The sequence below is a fragment of the Thunnus albacares genome, chromosome 10 (genome assembly GCF_914725855.1).
Source record: "Thunnus albacares chromosome 10, fThuAlb1.1, whole genome shotgun sequence".
In the NCBI taxonomy this organism is placed as follows: Eukaryota; Metazoa; Chordata; class Actinopteri; order Scombriformes; family Scombridae; genus Thunnus; species Thunnus albacares.
This window is the reverse complement of record NC_058115.1, coordinates 23,274,076-23,289,671: the sequence shown is the minus strand read 5'-3', so window position 1 is coordinate 23,289,671 and position 15,596 is coordinate 23,274,076. Positions and strand designations below refer to the sequence as shown.

Below are 15,596 nucleotides of genomic sequence, written 5' to 3'. Positions count from 1 at the left end.
CTGACTGTAACTGTCATTGCTTTTAATGTTTTTAATTGTTCTTATTGTTCTTATTGTTTTATTTATTTGTCTCATTGTCAATTCCTACACATTTACTTTTTATCATTGTTAATTTGACTTTGTTTTTAATTGATATAGTCATGTATTCTTCTTTTATTGCTATTTGATTTTAGTTGTGTCTGCATTAATTGTATGTTTGTACCTTAGCGCCATTAAAAATGAGGGTGCTCCCTCAATATCTTTTCCGAGGTTTTAAATAAATAAAATGATGATGATGATGATGGTGATGATGATGATGATGAATGACACTACAGGCCAGAGCACCTGCAAAGCATCCGCCCGACAATAAGCTCCTATAACATTATGCATGTAAAGTCGTACATTTTAGGTTTCATGTTTTACATTATTGATCATCATCTATACTGTAAAAACATTTGCACACAGTCACAGAGATAAAGACCCCAATTTAACACATGGTATGAACATGTGATCTGTATCTGGATACATTATCTGGATAATGTAATCCTATCTATGGGCCTTTACATTTACACCTGGTACTAATAAGCGTTATAGTTATCTCTAATCTGCCAACATTGTGATCCAATCTCAATGTGCAAATTAGTTTGGTGTGGCTGGTGGACAACTTTGTGATAGGGTTACTCTTTTCTTAAAGAATGTGGTCATGCAGTCTGATCACGATGCAAGCCAGCCTCCAGATGTGGTCTGGTTGATCCTTTCTCATTCAGATCACATCAGCCCTCTGCGTGCGTTTACCCCTTGCACCATAGTTCCACCTCTTCTGTGAGCCTGCTGACAGCTCTGTCAGCCGAAGTGGCATACAGCAGTAGAGAAAGCAGTGCCAGCGTCTGCTTCAAGAGTAGTTTAGCCAACTTTGCCAGCATTCAGCACTTAGGCTGAGAACATCGAAGCAGCGGGTAGGAATGAGGAGGACGAAACGGTACGCATTGGGCTGTGCTGAGTCTGTTTGTCCACCTTTTCCACTACCCTTCTCTATTTTAATTTAAATCTGTTAGGTAATTTGGAGACAAGAGTTATATAGCCTACCATGCTGTTTTCCTGTGTTGCTCTGTGTATAATGATGGCCTCTTTTTTACTTCCAGTCTGGCTCCTTAATATGTGCTAATGGATGTGACAATAATTCACCTGATACTGTTACACCGTAGGAAGTATCTATAAAGACAGAGACACAACAATAGGAAGAAAGTCAAAGAATAGCTTCAGTTCAGTCAGAACTCAAAGGCACCTTCTGTAACAGAAATGTGTTCAAACCAAGTGGGAGAGGAAGAAAATAGACATGGACGTTATTGTTACTTTGTACACGCATGACTTTTCAACATCACTGACAGTTCATACCTCTGGGGGATATGGGTTACACACTGAATGGATATGAACAGTTGTCTGAAATTTTGAGATACTGTATGAGCAGCATTTAAAAGCAAATCATGATAGCCTGTTGTGTAGATGTACACATTAATCTGTACAACAGAATACAAATCACACATCATACATACAGGTAATCATTTATGTATTTTTTCTGGCTGTGTGGCAAAATGTGATCCCTGTTTGTGTCAGTGTGCTTGCTCCTGTGTTACCTTTTTGTACTTTTTGTGCAAAGTATTAAATAAGGCTCTATCTGATCCAAGGAAACATCGAGATCAGACAGGAAGTTGTCCCCAGGGTTACATCCAGGCTTCACCTGCTTATAGCACTCTGAACCCGGGCCAGACAGTACCTCCACCAGACATGATCTGACTGCTCAGGGCCGAGTTACTCTGTGTGTATGTGTTTCCCTGTGTGCTTGCATATTTCTGTATCGTTACTTTGTTCATCTGTTTTGCTACAGTAATCCTATCTAACTCAGAGCTGATATTCCTTTACATGTGCAAAAATGCAGTAAGAAATGCAGCTTATTTCTTTTGTTGTGTTCACAACTTAGATATTGACTGAGGGCAAATTAGGTTTGCATTTAGAATAAAACTAATCTGATTAGGAGCACGGCTGACTCACCTCAAGTTAAGTCCATGTGCATTTCAATTTTGATTTGCATATTGTTTTAAAATTTATAACAGATTTTAATTAACCCCTTAATCCAATAAAAAATATGCAAAAGTTTCCTGATGGTAATTACAAACATAACTGAAACAAGACTCGGTAGTATTAATAGTAAAATTGGGTCCAAATGAATTTTAACACAGTTAAATATTTTCGTAGTAGTGAGGCAGATTGGATTTCTGGGCATATTTTGATGGATTGGTTGGTCTTGCTTCTGCAGATAGAATCAAACACAGTGATTTCTTGTTGACACATTTCAAGCAGAGCTGCTGTGGAGCATCAAGCTAAATGTCATGTTTTGGTTTAAGTCCATCAGAATCGAACAGCCAGGGCTTCTTTCAACAATCAGCAATCACACTGTCGAATCACACAATCAAAATCCATAATAGAAGACACAGAGATACAGATTTTGCCACGCACACAGTAGTCTCAGTCGAATGCAACAGCCTCCAGACATCGCAGTTGAGGTTTGACTCTTACTCACTCGCTCTCAGACAAAAGTTGACAAGTTGATCACGATCAAGAGAGAAACATGGTGAAATCTTTAGTTGTCTCTCTTTGTCTGTTTATCTCTGATCTCTTTTTCTCTCGCTCACTGTTCAGCTCCGGCTTCTTTTTATTATCTATCTCTCTGTGTGTTCCTTCATTACAGTTCCAAAGCGTTTAGACATACAGCACAGCACACCCTCATCTTGCTCCTTTATTTTCAGTGTAAAACCTTTCCTGGAGGTTTGTTGAATGTAACTACATTTCAGTCTGCCTGCATATGAGCAGCATAGACATGAAATTAAATTTAGAAAATATGAATCTGACTACAATAAGCTCCTGGCTATCAATGTCGTACTCCCCCTTTTCACCCTAACACAACCTCTCCTCCCCTTCTTCTTCCTCAAACTGTGATTTCCAGAGTAAATGTTCCCTCTCAGCAGAGTCAGCGATGGGTGGCGGTCGGAGGGACATGGGCAGCTGCTGTGAAGCATGCTGGGTAATATGGGTAATATTTTCCGATGAACAGACAGGCAAGCCTCCTGGAACTTGGCCTTTCTCTCACTCTGCCAACTGTCCCCCATCTGCATTTCATCCATTTCTCTTCTTACCTCGACCAGATATCTCTCTAAAATCCATCAATCTGTATTAACCATCAGGAATTCTTTATTTAAAATCTCCTATATCGTGACAGACGTGACTATAATACATTTGTTCTGTAATAATCCTGCAATAGCTGTCAACCTTTTATGAACTGCAATTTCTGTCATTACTGTTTACACTGTTCATTCTTCCTCGCATTTAATCTTCCTTGACTTCACCATAAGGAACATTAAGTTCAGTCAGTCTCTCGCTTATCGCTGTAGTAGATCAGATCACAGAGTATGAGAATGTATGTGCGTTTGCGTCTGTTTGTGTGCTCATGTACAACTGGTGTGTGCCAAGCAAACACAGCGGAGAGAGCTGTGGGAGACTCTCCTCCTCCTGTGAGCTGTTTTGTTCATTCAAAAATACTGAGAACTGAGTGGATTCCACTCGTGTGTTTGTGTGGAAAAATACTGCCTGTGGTGTGTGTGTGAGTAGCGTTCATGTGTGTGTTTGTGTGTGTGTGTGTGTGACTGACTGGCTGGGAGAAACAGAGCGAAAAAGAGAGAGAGGGTAAATTCCTTCACATATCTGCCTTATGGCCGCCATCCAATAACACAATCAGAATCCAAACAGGCCAATCAATGCCATTATTGCTTGTAACAGAAACATCTATTTCTATGAGGAGAGCCTATCATAAATGCCCTTGTTGTCCTGAGGCACAGTAAGTCAATGTAATTGCCATTTTGCAGTAAATAAAAAGTCTGTCCTGTGACTGCAGCACCAGGATCTACAGATACCAGCACTGAAAACAAGGCACTCCATTTCCAGCTGATTCTGGCCTTCGACCTCACAATGGATTAGGGCAAGCGAGCATTGGATTTCCTGACCAGAATCTATATATCCTGTACTTTAGTATAAAGGGTCAGTGTTTTGCCCCGAAAGTTAGCGGGGAAATAATGAACAGCACTTGACAATATAAAGAGGTAAGCTATCTGCAGCCTTCAGAGAGGCAAATTAAAAGCCTTTCAATGCCTTTTTAATGTTTTGTGGAAATTAATTCAAGGCCAAGTTAAAAGGCAAAATAAACAAAGCTGTAAAACCAGCCTATTACTGATAGAGCATAACCAATTACAATGGGGATACCTGTGAATGGGCTGCAAAGGAAAACAAAAGAAACCAAGAATATAATAAAAAAGTACAAGATTTGTTTTGCTACTTGTGTTGCGGTGGGAGAGAGGCTACTCTGCATTACAAGGGAACGCTGACACACACCGGCTGCCGCTCCTCTTTGCTTAATAGACAATTGACTGTCAACTTCACTCCTCATGTGATTAAGGTGGCCTTCCTGCAGTTGTCTGTTTTCTGTCTGCATGTTTGGATCACTCGTTTGAACACGTTCTGTTGAACTGGTGGACTTTGGATTAACTAAAGTACCGTCTATCTTTTCTACTGGGATTTATGGATTTTGGATTATTCAATGCAAAGTGCTTCCTACCTTTTCTACTGGGATTTGTGGATTTTTGGATTATTTATTGTAAAGTGCTTGCTACCTGGATCCCTTTTCTCCAAGGGATAGTGGCTGTCTTTTCCTCCAGCCTGCCAGCTCAGGTGTGCCACAAAGCTCTGTCCAGCCCCCCTGCACTCTCTATCAGTGCGGACATCAGCCAGAGCTGCCCTGTCACTGATGTATTGTAGTGACTGGGGTTTTTCTTCAACTGGAGCTTTCCTCATGTTTCCTGAAATGATCTCCACTGTGTGACTGTGGCTGTTATCAACACCATTCTGCCCAGATTATGCAACTGCTTTAATTATGATGTCCTGAGTCGCCACACAGCTACGGAGTTTACGCAGCTTCCTAATTACACCCAACAAGGGGTTTTTAACCTGCTGCCAAAAGTCTGTGATTTTAAGAAACAGACCTCATAGTTACATCCATGGGGGCTTGTGCTAGAGCCTTGTGTGGGACTGTTTTCTTAATCCTGCTCCCTCTGGATTTCTGACCATTATCACCTGCTCCTAGAAGGTGTTTTAAGCTTTGTTTATACTTACGCGAGACACTGTGACACTGGCACAAGCTACGAGCATGCACAGAAGTGTAAATGCATTGTTTGTTGCAGTATTCTGTGAAATGACAGGGGGCGTCCAAACAGCGAAGAATGTCATTATCCAACATGGTTACACGCACTGCCCTAGAGCTTGTCGTTGCTGAGGAAAAATTTTTCTGCTTATGGCTATTAAAACTACAAAAGCAATGCAAGAGGAGATGGTCTGTCCATCCCTTACATGCTGAGAGATGTCTCGATGGGGTATATAGGTGATTGTGAGGCTGATGTGTGCTATCAATGGGGAAATACATTTCAGCTACTTTTGCATGTCCGTGCGCAGCACGTACCTAGTTACAACAATTCAGAGCTGCATGACCAAGTGCTGCAACATCTTGCAGAGCCTTCATGCTCAATGTGAAAGACACAATGACGTTATTTTTGGCATGCACACCCTCATGCTGGAGACACTGCAGTGAGCATAAACCTAGCATCACACACTCGCCCGCTCCCGCAATGTGCATGTCTACTCCCACCCACACCCACAAACATTCTGACTATTCATGCCCGCACATTAGAGTTCCATTGATTTAGTGTCTTCTCTCGTCCCGCAGGGAAAACACGTTATTTTATTGTGTAGTGTTAATAAAGAGATGCATACCTGTCAGTAATAACATAGCCAAATTATGTTCTAGTGCATGATTACATTCATACTAGTGCAATAATTAGAGTTGTTCTAGTGCAATAAGTTGGCCTACACCTATTGTAGGGCAAAATTACATTGTATTTATTCATTTTATTTATTATTTTAGAACATGTGTTGTTGGTTGTGGTTGTTTGTTTTGCTGAGGTTGTTTTATTTTGTCCAATTTATCCAAATGTCAGACTTGCCTTGCTTTACTTTTGTATTGTAATGACCTGCTTTGATCTTCTTTTCAACTTTCGACATTTGTCGACTCCATCCTTCTGGTTAGTTTTAGCTAAATCCCAGGACCCCCAGTTTATTTTTTGAACACCTGCTCCCACCCGCAGCAAAGTTAAAAACGCCCGCTCCCCCAAGATCTGCGTCCCTCAGGACCCCAATCGCAGTGAAACCTGGCATAAACTAGGGGACTACTCTGTGCTTAAAATATTTCAAGTAGTCCTTCATAAATGAAGAGATAAAAGTGTTGATCTCATCTGACAGACAGGGAGGGCCAGCCTACCTTCTGATACATGACACGATGATGGATGCCATGTGAGTTGTCAGTAATACACCTAAGAGTTGAGTGACAGACAAATCCAGATGTTTAAGATTAGAGATAGGAGCATGTCTATAAATAACATCGCCATAATCCAATACAGAGAGAAAGCTTCCACAATCCTTTTCCTACTACACAATGGAAGACAGGATCTGTTCCTACACAAAAAACAAACAAACAAACAAACAAAAAAACAAGTTGCATCTCTAATTTGAGACTTAAGTTGTCTGGGGGTTTTAAAAGTAAATTTATTATCAATACTAAGTATTTATAATGAGGAACTTTTTTAATCCATTTAAATTGCAGATCTGAGGATTAATGTCTGTTTCCATAGCTCTCGAGAAAAACATAAACTTTGTTGTATCTGCATTTAAAACAAGTTTAAGGTTAAGAAGGGCATACTGTAGGGTATTAAATGAGAGTTGCAGATTATCAATGGCTGACTGGATAGAGTTTGCTGAACCTGCATAAAAATGTAAATTACATGTATTAAGGGACATGGCAATGTTATTAATATAGATAATGAATCATACCGGACCTAAGATGGAACCCTGGGGAATGCCCTTAGTAAGGAAGAAACTCTGATTTAACTTCATCCACTTTTATACACTGCTGTCTGTCTGTCTGAGAGGTAGTTGATAAACCATCTCAAAGTGTTTGAGCCCATGCCAATATCTATCTATCTAGTCTATTTATGAGTGCAGCTCTTTCTGTGGTCAACAAAAAGTGCTGCACAATGCACCTTTTTGTCTACAGTGGACACAATATCATTAAAGACAAAGGCAGCAGCAGTGATTGTGCTATGTGCTAAATCCAGATTGATAAGAATAGAATATTTGGTTAAATAATATTTCATCTGGTTATTGACTAAAGATTTGAGGATCTTTGAAAGGCAGGGTAGTTTGGAAATTGTGAGTGAAGTGATCTTCTGCTGTTGCTTTCTTGCCATCAGTTGTTTTTTAATATATATTCAGTAAAAGGCAAAAGCTAGACTAGACTGAAACACTGAAAAATTGATATATGCATAAATATATTATTTGGGCTACTGCCACTACTACTGGTTCATATTGTTGATTTATTAGTGTTATGGTCATGTTGGTCCAGAATAAAACCATTGCAGTAGTGAACAAGTAGAGCTGACATCAGCCAATCAAAAATGCTTATTTAGTTGTGAGTCAATTAGGGGGTGGTAAAAAAAACATCAAAAACAAGTCAGGTCCCCAGCAGTTTCCTGGATGGAGGGTCAGATGATCAACACTTTGGGTTGAAAAGTAAGATATTGTTCCAAAGTAAATTATTGTGCCTTTCGTTGGTTTGTGATGGCTATGATATTTTTAAAAAATTTGCCACTAGACATGTGTGACACCTTGTCAGCAGTTGGGCCAAGTGAAAAGCTAGCTATCCCACATGCTAAAAACTTCATTGCATGCATTGCAAGAAGTAACAAGATGATGGTGAGGAAGATAATGGAATTGGGGATAATATCTAGGGATTATCAAACGTTTGGAGTTTAAAGTCTGGAGTGTCTGAAGTGTGAGCATGACTGACTACTTTGGAAAATGTGGAGTCATGTGGAGAAAATGTGGGGCATCAGCTGTGATGACCTTCTCTGGCTGAGGAATCAAATGATGTATAGTGTGGAATAACAGGAGTTTTAGGTGAATACTTTCAGGCCCAGATGTTTATAATGGCTGTGGTCCATTTTGGTCACCTTGCCACCTCAAATTGAATTTCATTTCTGTCATTTTGGCTGCTGAATTGTATAGTCAAGCTCCCATCAGATAAATCCTGTGCTGCAGAGATGCTATGGAAATCTTTAGGCTTAGGAACATGTGTACTGGAGTCTGTGTCGAACTGTGTGCTGGGATGGAAGGGGGGCAACAGGTGTGCATGAATGCTGCTGTGTGGAGTGAAAGATGCATTCAATGCCTCTGTGCTGCTATTGTCAGAGTATGTTGGGCAGTTGATAGAGCACACATTATAGACAGTGAAATTGAAAACAGATGGAGCAAAAGGGTGAGTGCCCATTGGAGGGTTCTCTCTCTTTAGTGCCACTAGCCAGCACAGCAGTAGGCTACTGTTTTCCGTTTCAGTGGCAGTTTATGAAAATGGGCTCCCTCCTTTTTGTCTTCTTCTCTCCTGTGGCTCCTCAGTCTCCATCTTTGTCTCTACTGTAGTATCTGCAGTTAGAAATTAGCAGCAGATATTACTTCTAGCTTTTTGGTCTGTTCAGACAAGAAATTGCTGGCTAGGTTGACCAGAGGACAGAGGGATACAAGGATGTAATCAGGACCACACAAAAAGTGAAAAAAAATGCCTTAATCTTTCTTTGGAGGAGAATGTGAGTTATGAGTCCCAAAGTCTCTTGAAAACTCTTTAAAAAAGCTAAATTATATCCCTGAGATGAAGTGTCTTAGACATAGCTGCCAGAGTGAATAAATCCTGCCAGATTTAGAGATAAGAGTGTCTGTGTGTCTGTGATAATAAGTGGTAGCTTGTAAGGTTGTAAGGTCACAGAGAGAGAGAGAGAGAGAGAGAGAGAGAGAGAGAGAGAGAGATGTAGAGAAACACTGAAAAAGAGAGATGGATGTAATCATATTTGACATAGAGGGGAAAGATGGAGGAGAACCATTCTTCTGGCTATTCCACAGTATTCTGCTGTCATCACAGTGTGGGTGTATGACTCAGTGATATAACAACCTCCATTCAATATCCCAATAATAACACTGCACCACTATACACAACCTCTATTCACCAACCCCAACCATAAAGATATCCATCATGTAGAGATCAATAGACTTCTTATCTTTATGGTCAACACAACTCAAACTGAGTACAAGTTTACCTTTTAGTTCAGAGCATCTCTGTGTCTAGGTGCAGCCACACAGAGCAGCTAACATGGCTGTGTAGACCTCTGGCTGTCTTATGGTTGGGGTTAGGGTTAATTATAATCCCATGGTATATTAATTAAGTATGCAAAATAAAATGTCGAAACTAAATATATTACCCCTCAAAAATAAAGCAAAATGATCTTTAAAATCAGTCTTACTGACCAAAAAAGAACTGAGGCATATTTAGTTTCGGTTTTACAGTAAAATCATCATCAAGAGCAGGTAGAGGAGCTAAAAACAAACAAACAAACAAACAAAAAAACAGCTAATAAACACCAGTTGAGCCAGCTGTTTAATCAGTTGCATTTAGGCAGATGTCACAGGACTATGAACAAAAAGATAAAAACATCTTAGATATTGATGTTTTTGTCCCTTTGTGGACCAGCCGGTGATAAATATGTTGCTTTGCTTTGACCTTAAGTTGTTATCCAAATCGATAAAAATGAGCACAGTGTTGAGTTGTAATATTTCTCCGAGTGTTATCAAATCCAGATCACTGATGTGATGACAGACAGATAGATAGAGCTGATCATGTGCTGCCTCCTGCTGTCACACTGATGGCAGATAACGCAAAATAAAATTAAATTATGCATTATTTCATGCTGACAGAGTGATGACACATTTGCTGAAGGAATTCTATATTCAGTCTGTCCATACCGGTAATACTTTCATAGCATAGCGCTTATCCAATAGCAGAATTGACAAAATGCTTCACAGGCTGTTGGTGCAGCTGTTTGGACAGCACTGATTAAATCACAGAGGATGAAATACAGGGACTTAAAGGAATACTGTGAGATTCTGGGAAAAAAAGATTTTGTTTTTTATCATCAGTAAGATGAGATTATTGATATCAATTTAATATCTGTCTGTTCACTACAGAAGTAGGTCCAGCTCTTGTTTAGCCTGGATTACAATCAACACTGGAAAGCAGGAGGAAATGGTTGGCCAGTGTCCGTCAAAGATGCCTTCTAGACAACTCCAAAGCTGTCATATGTGTATATGTATATGTGTACAAGTAGAAAATGACACATTGTGGTATAAAGAGCAAATAATTTCACAGACAGCAAGCAGCATCTCTAAAGTCTTGTCAGTGGAGGTGCTTGGTTTAAAGACCCTACAGAAGTGTTAATATTTTGCTTGATTACAGCTCTTCTGAAGCGTGTACAAACTGTGCTTGACTGACGTCTTACTGACTCTTCTTTTAGCTTGGTAACACCTCTTAGGGTCGGACAACTTCATAAATGTATTACCTGGATACTGGACTCTTGCTCGCCAGGCACATGAGCCAAAAAGGTCTCTTAGCTTCCGGGTTTGCCTCTGGGTTGTGTGACCCCCTGCACATGCACACTGGGGTTTTCCAGCTGGCGTAGTCTCACTTGGCCCACAGATTTTACATTGGGATGTCACACAGTATAAATGCCTTCCTGGGTTCTGGGAAAGTTTTGCAAATATAAAATAAAACCTGATAATACAAAAAGAAATAATACTTCCATCCAATCTCTTGCTCCAGTACACCGTGTGCCGAACCATTCACTGGTGTCCTCAGTAAGGGTCTGCCCAAATACAAATATGTTATTTGGCAAAGCACAAATAGTGGTTTTTTTTATGAATATTTATTTCATACAAATATTTTAAAAATCATTTGTTTTTGGGAAACAAAAACCATGTCAAATACCAATACGCAGGTTGGTTACGTAACTATCTCTAGTCTCTCTCCTGTGTTCTGCTTATACCTCTATCTGCAGGTCTCAATGAGGGGAGTCACATCCACCTGCTACATGACGCACATTTCCTCGTTTGGACGTCACACCCGGAGTTGGGGGTGTTCCCCAAAGATAAAGCTGAGCTACGGACCTCCTTTCCACAAAGCTAAGTTGTAAAAAAATAGGCAATAAATGAAAAGTGTAAAGCAATAATCACCTTTGAAGTTCTTCTTTACACATTACACACTGCGCTGTCTCTGTGTTATGGGTGTATAAATAAGTAGAGGTCTGTCTGTGTATTGGTGATGCACTCTGTTTAGTTCAGTAGTCAGCGCAGTCGTCTATGATCTGGGAGACTGGAGCTCGAGACCCGTTGTGGGGACCTCCTTTGTAAGATAGTTTATTCATAAACACTTATTTTAACACTTTAATATCCTAATATTAAAAGCATAATAAAAACAAAAACTGGAGATCTATAGATACAAATACAAATACTGGGCTCTCAGCACATCCCTAGTCCTTAGTCTACAGAAATACAATATGAAACATAACTGGCAGATAAGATAAATGGGCCATAGCCTTAAAAGTTAACTGCATTTATGAATTAATGAATTAATTAATATGGAAGCATCTTACAGTCTCCTGCCTGTATGAGAATAACAAAATGAGTGCCTTTTGTGAGGATGAACTCCAGCGTGTGCCCGCTGTAGACTGTCCAGGTGCTGCAGTTTAGTTTCGCCTTCTCGTTCTGTCAATATCATGTTATTAACTAACATTTACAAAATCAACTTTTGACATTCATGGATTGAGGCAGAATCGTCCATGTCCGCATTGGGATGTATCTTAGAATGGATTTTTTCCCCTACCCTTATTGGTAATTGGTGTTCTCTAGTTGGGTCTCCACTTTGGGTCCGGTTGAATTTATTCTTGGGTCTATTCAGACCAGGTTGTTGGGCCGGGGCTGTCCATGGCTCCCTTTTGGATCAGCTCTCTTAAAAACAAACAAAAAACTGCATATAGGGACATGTCTGTACTTTGGTTTAGAGGGAAATACAAGCACAGCAGATTTCCTTTAGCTATGATGAGGAGTCAACAGTAAATCCACCAGGATTAGTTCAAAGGCTCAAGCAAAAATGGTGACAAACACAGCACATCATAGCATGTGACTGCGTGTCTATGCATTTTTTATAACTTGTGTAAAGTTATGCTCTCCTCCTTGTGTGTGTTGGGGGGGGGGGGGGGGGGGGGGTTTGGGGGCAGGCATGGTTTTGCAAGTGTTGAGTATGTTCAGAGTGGCTCACAAGGTTCAGAGCTAACAGACTGAAAATATGACCACACATCTCTCGCCAGAGTCTACTGAACCAATGGATTATGGATGAAGTTCAGCAAAGGTCAGGTTTACTGCTAGGAGGCCTGCTTTCAGCTGCTTGCTTAAGTGCAGGCAGAACAGGGAGTGGGGACTCACAGTCATAACTCAGACTGCTGCAAGTTGACTGCAGCAGTCAACTTTGACTGACCCGAGATTTCCTCCTCATAAATGGTTAAAGTGAGAGACATACTGAGATGGTAAGAGTAGAGTTAAATAAATGAGCTGGTAGGCGTACTTCAAACAGAATAGTTTCATCCTGTCTGACAAAGTGTCTGTCTGTCTGCTCCACTGAGACAATAGTACCACACTGATTTAAAGTCCCCTCTACTGAAAAACGACACATGATCTAGACTTTAGATTTTAAGGATTATAAGTGAGATACTGTAGGTTTTATTATGTTAACTATCTAAATTGATATTTACTCAGTTTGCCACAGAGCCCAGTTAATCACATGTTCTGTTTTTTTAGTGCAACAGAGTGCAAACTAAACCTGTGAAAGCTCTCAACTCTCTAAAATCCAAATGAACAGCATGTACTCTAATGTGGCTGTGGATTACAGTGGCTGACTCAGCTTTAATGAGACATTAATGAAGATGTTAGGTAATTTGGGCTGGCGAGGCAGGGAGAAAGGGAGGGGGGAAATAGGGAAGGAGAGAGGTGGAAGGAAGAGGCAAAAGTAGGGAAGCACCAGCTGCTTTTCCAGATGATCAGTGAGGGGAGACGCAGCTGTCCTCTTCACCTGACTCTCCTCCCCCTCTATTTTTTGCTCCTGCCTTCCGTCCTCTCTGCGCCACCCTTCAGAAACTACTTCAGCAAAATGACTTTAATGAAGATATATTACCACAACTAAGGCCTTATCCATTGTTTGCCACACAGATCTAGTCCCCCTACACACCGCTCTCTCTCTCTCAACGCGTGGGCAAGAGCATTTCCCTCCATCTCCATCATGCCGGACAGCTCCCCACTCTGTTGGTAATGTTTATGATACTCTTGAAAGGAGAGCTGGCGGGGGCTGTTCTGAGCCTGAGAGCAGTAAATACCACAAATGAAATTCAATAAACAAGGTATGGTAGTGAGGGGCAGCAACTTGCATATGCATTCATCATCAATATGGACTAACAGACACTTGTATGCACATATGTGAACACATGAGTGAAAAACATATGCTCTGTTGCTACGATGATGAGGAAAAGCACCTCAAATAAGGAAAAGGAGAGAGAAAAGACTAATCATAGATGGAGGGTGAGACTACAGAGCTGAACCTAAAGTTATAAGTGGAAAGTGGAATTGTTAAGGCTGAATGTCATGTTATCAATGCAGAATACTTAACAGTAAGTGCTCTCTCTCTGAGGTTGTAATGACATTGGAAAATAATAAACAGATGAACTCATGCCTTAATGCTTCATTAATCTTAAAGCTCTTGGTTATAAAATATTCATCCTATCTTTCTTAAAGTAATGTTGAAGTCTGTGTTGGCTGAACCTGATTTGTCTGAGGGAGACGGTGTGTGCTTATTTAAGGATATCTCAATGTCACAGCTCTCTGATTGGTTACATAATTAAGCTCATGAGGCACATATTGTTAAAAAAAACATCAAGGTGACAAGCCTCTTTGAACAGAGTTGTTTCATAACCTTTACCCTCATTAACTACAACATGAGAACATCTTATGGTGAAAGATGATGACTGAATCTACCTTACTTGATTCTTTGGCAGGAAGCTGCCATAATCTATTATCCATAATTCATTATGTGATGCCAGGTAATGCCAGGTTAGCTTATCATTATAAAGTCAAAGCTTCAGCTTTTTGTTAGTGAATCAGAAAAGAGCTAACCTCTAATCAACTGTTGGTGCTGAGCTGCTGTAATGTGCACGATTACAGTGCGTGTGTATATTAGAGTGCAGTAACTGTTTAAGGTGTGTTCATATGAGACTCGGGTAGAGTTCAGCTTTTCTTTTCACATTTGACCTCACATGTTTCTCTATTATATGACACCAAAAATATTACAATATTATGTAGATCCAAATGTAGTCCAGACACACAGAAGAGACACATACAGACGTCTTGTGAAAATATAACTGGCAGATAAGTGACACAGTCAAAGTGGATTAACTTACAGGGGACATATCATGCTTTTTATGACTTTCTGCTATTTTTTACGATGTTGGATGTCTATGTTAAACATGATCAAAGGTCTAAAACTTGCCCAGATTTCAGCTTGCTCTGAACACTCCATTTACTCCTTGTGATGATATCAGATTGTTCGCACAGGCCCATAAATGGCTGTCCGTTCCATAGCCTTTGTTACTAAGGTTGTTCCGTGGGCTGTTCATGATGTCCACTTACATGTTTCAGATCATATTCAAGCTCAAACATGTACAGATGTGTTTGAGAAGTTTCCATTTTTAGTAAAGAATGATGAAAAAAGTGAAATAAAAATAAGATAAATAAGGATTTTTGGTCGGCATGCGAGGCGTTTGGGGAACATCCGTAAATTGTAGTGTCTACAGATGCATGTGAGGGGTTTAGGGGATGGGCTCTGTTCTCTCTAGATATTGAGAGATCGGCCTGTTCCGAACAGGTGCTGCACTAGTCCCCTTTAAAGTGTGAAACTAATTCAATATCATACTAATTCCGGTGTAAAAAGAGTCACAAATATTAGTTATTATATCATTAATGATCATCTCGATCATTAATGATATAATATACTGTAATTTGCACAAAGCCTTCAGTGTGGGCATTCTTGAACCTTCTTTAAACCCTGATATACTGCCAGGACACTGACAGCAGGGTGAACAGCGTATTGCATGCGGTTCGTTTATATCATATTGAATGTTTGCACAAGAGGACATTTTCACACGTTTGTCGGCACAGTCATAAATTCTGGGCTGCACATGAATATACACAAGATGTCTGCACAAACTCTGGCAGACACAGGCAGATGAAAAAATTTAATCATGTGGACCCTCGTAAACCCTCTAAGCTACGTGGAAAGTATAAATTTAGCTTTAACCTGTGGTCCAAATTGTCCAGAGGAGTGAGGATACATACTGTGGAGTGAACTCTGCTACTCTTGTCCTGTGGGCATTATTGACTCTGTGTATAGTGACACATGTATATATGGAGTACAGTATAAAGTTGACAAAGTTTAACAATTGTCATTCTGAGAGGTGAGCTTTTAGTATATTCAAAATCCCTTATTA

The 15,596-nt window shown here is 40.1% G+C and overlaps 1 protein-coding gene across 9 annotated transcripts in view; it reads right to left on the bottom strand.

The window, feature by feature from the left end:
- LOC122989911 (ecto-NOX disulfide-thiol exchanger 2-like) overlaps window positions 1-15,596 on the bottom strand; it is a 196,242-nt gene that overhangs the window by 61,798 nt on the left and 118,848 nt on the right. Inside the window, exon 2 of one of the 9 annotated variants that reach the window (XM_044362953.1) lies at window positions 11,891-12,015. The exons of the other annotated variants lie outside the window; for them this stretch is intronic. The gene's annotated coding sequence lies outside the window, so the exon portion shown is untranslated. The remainder of the gene's footprint in view (window positions 1-11,890; window positions 12,016-15,596) is intronic. 9 annotated transcript variants of the gene reach the window in all.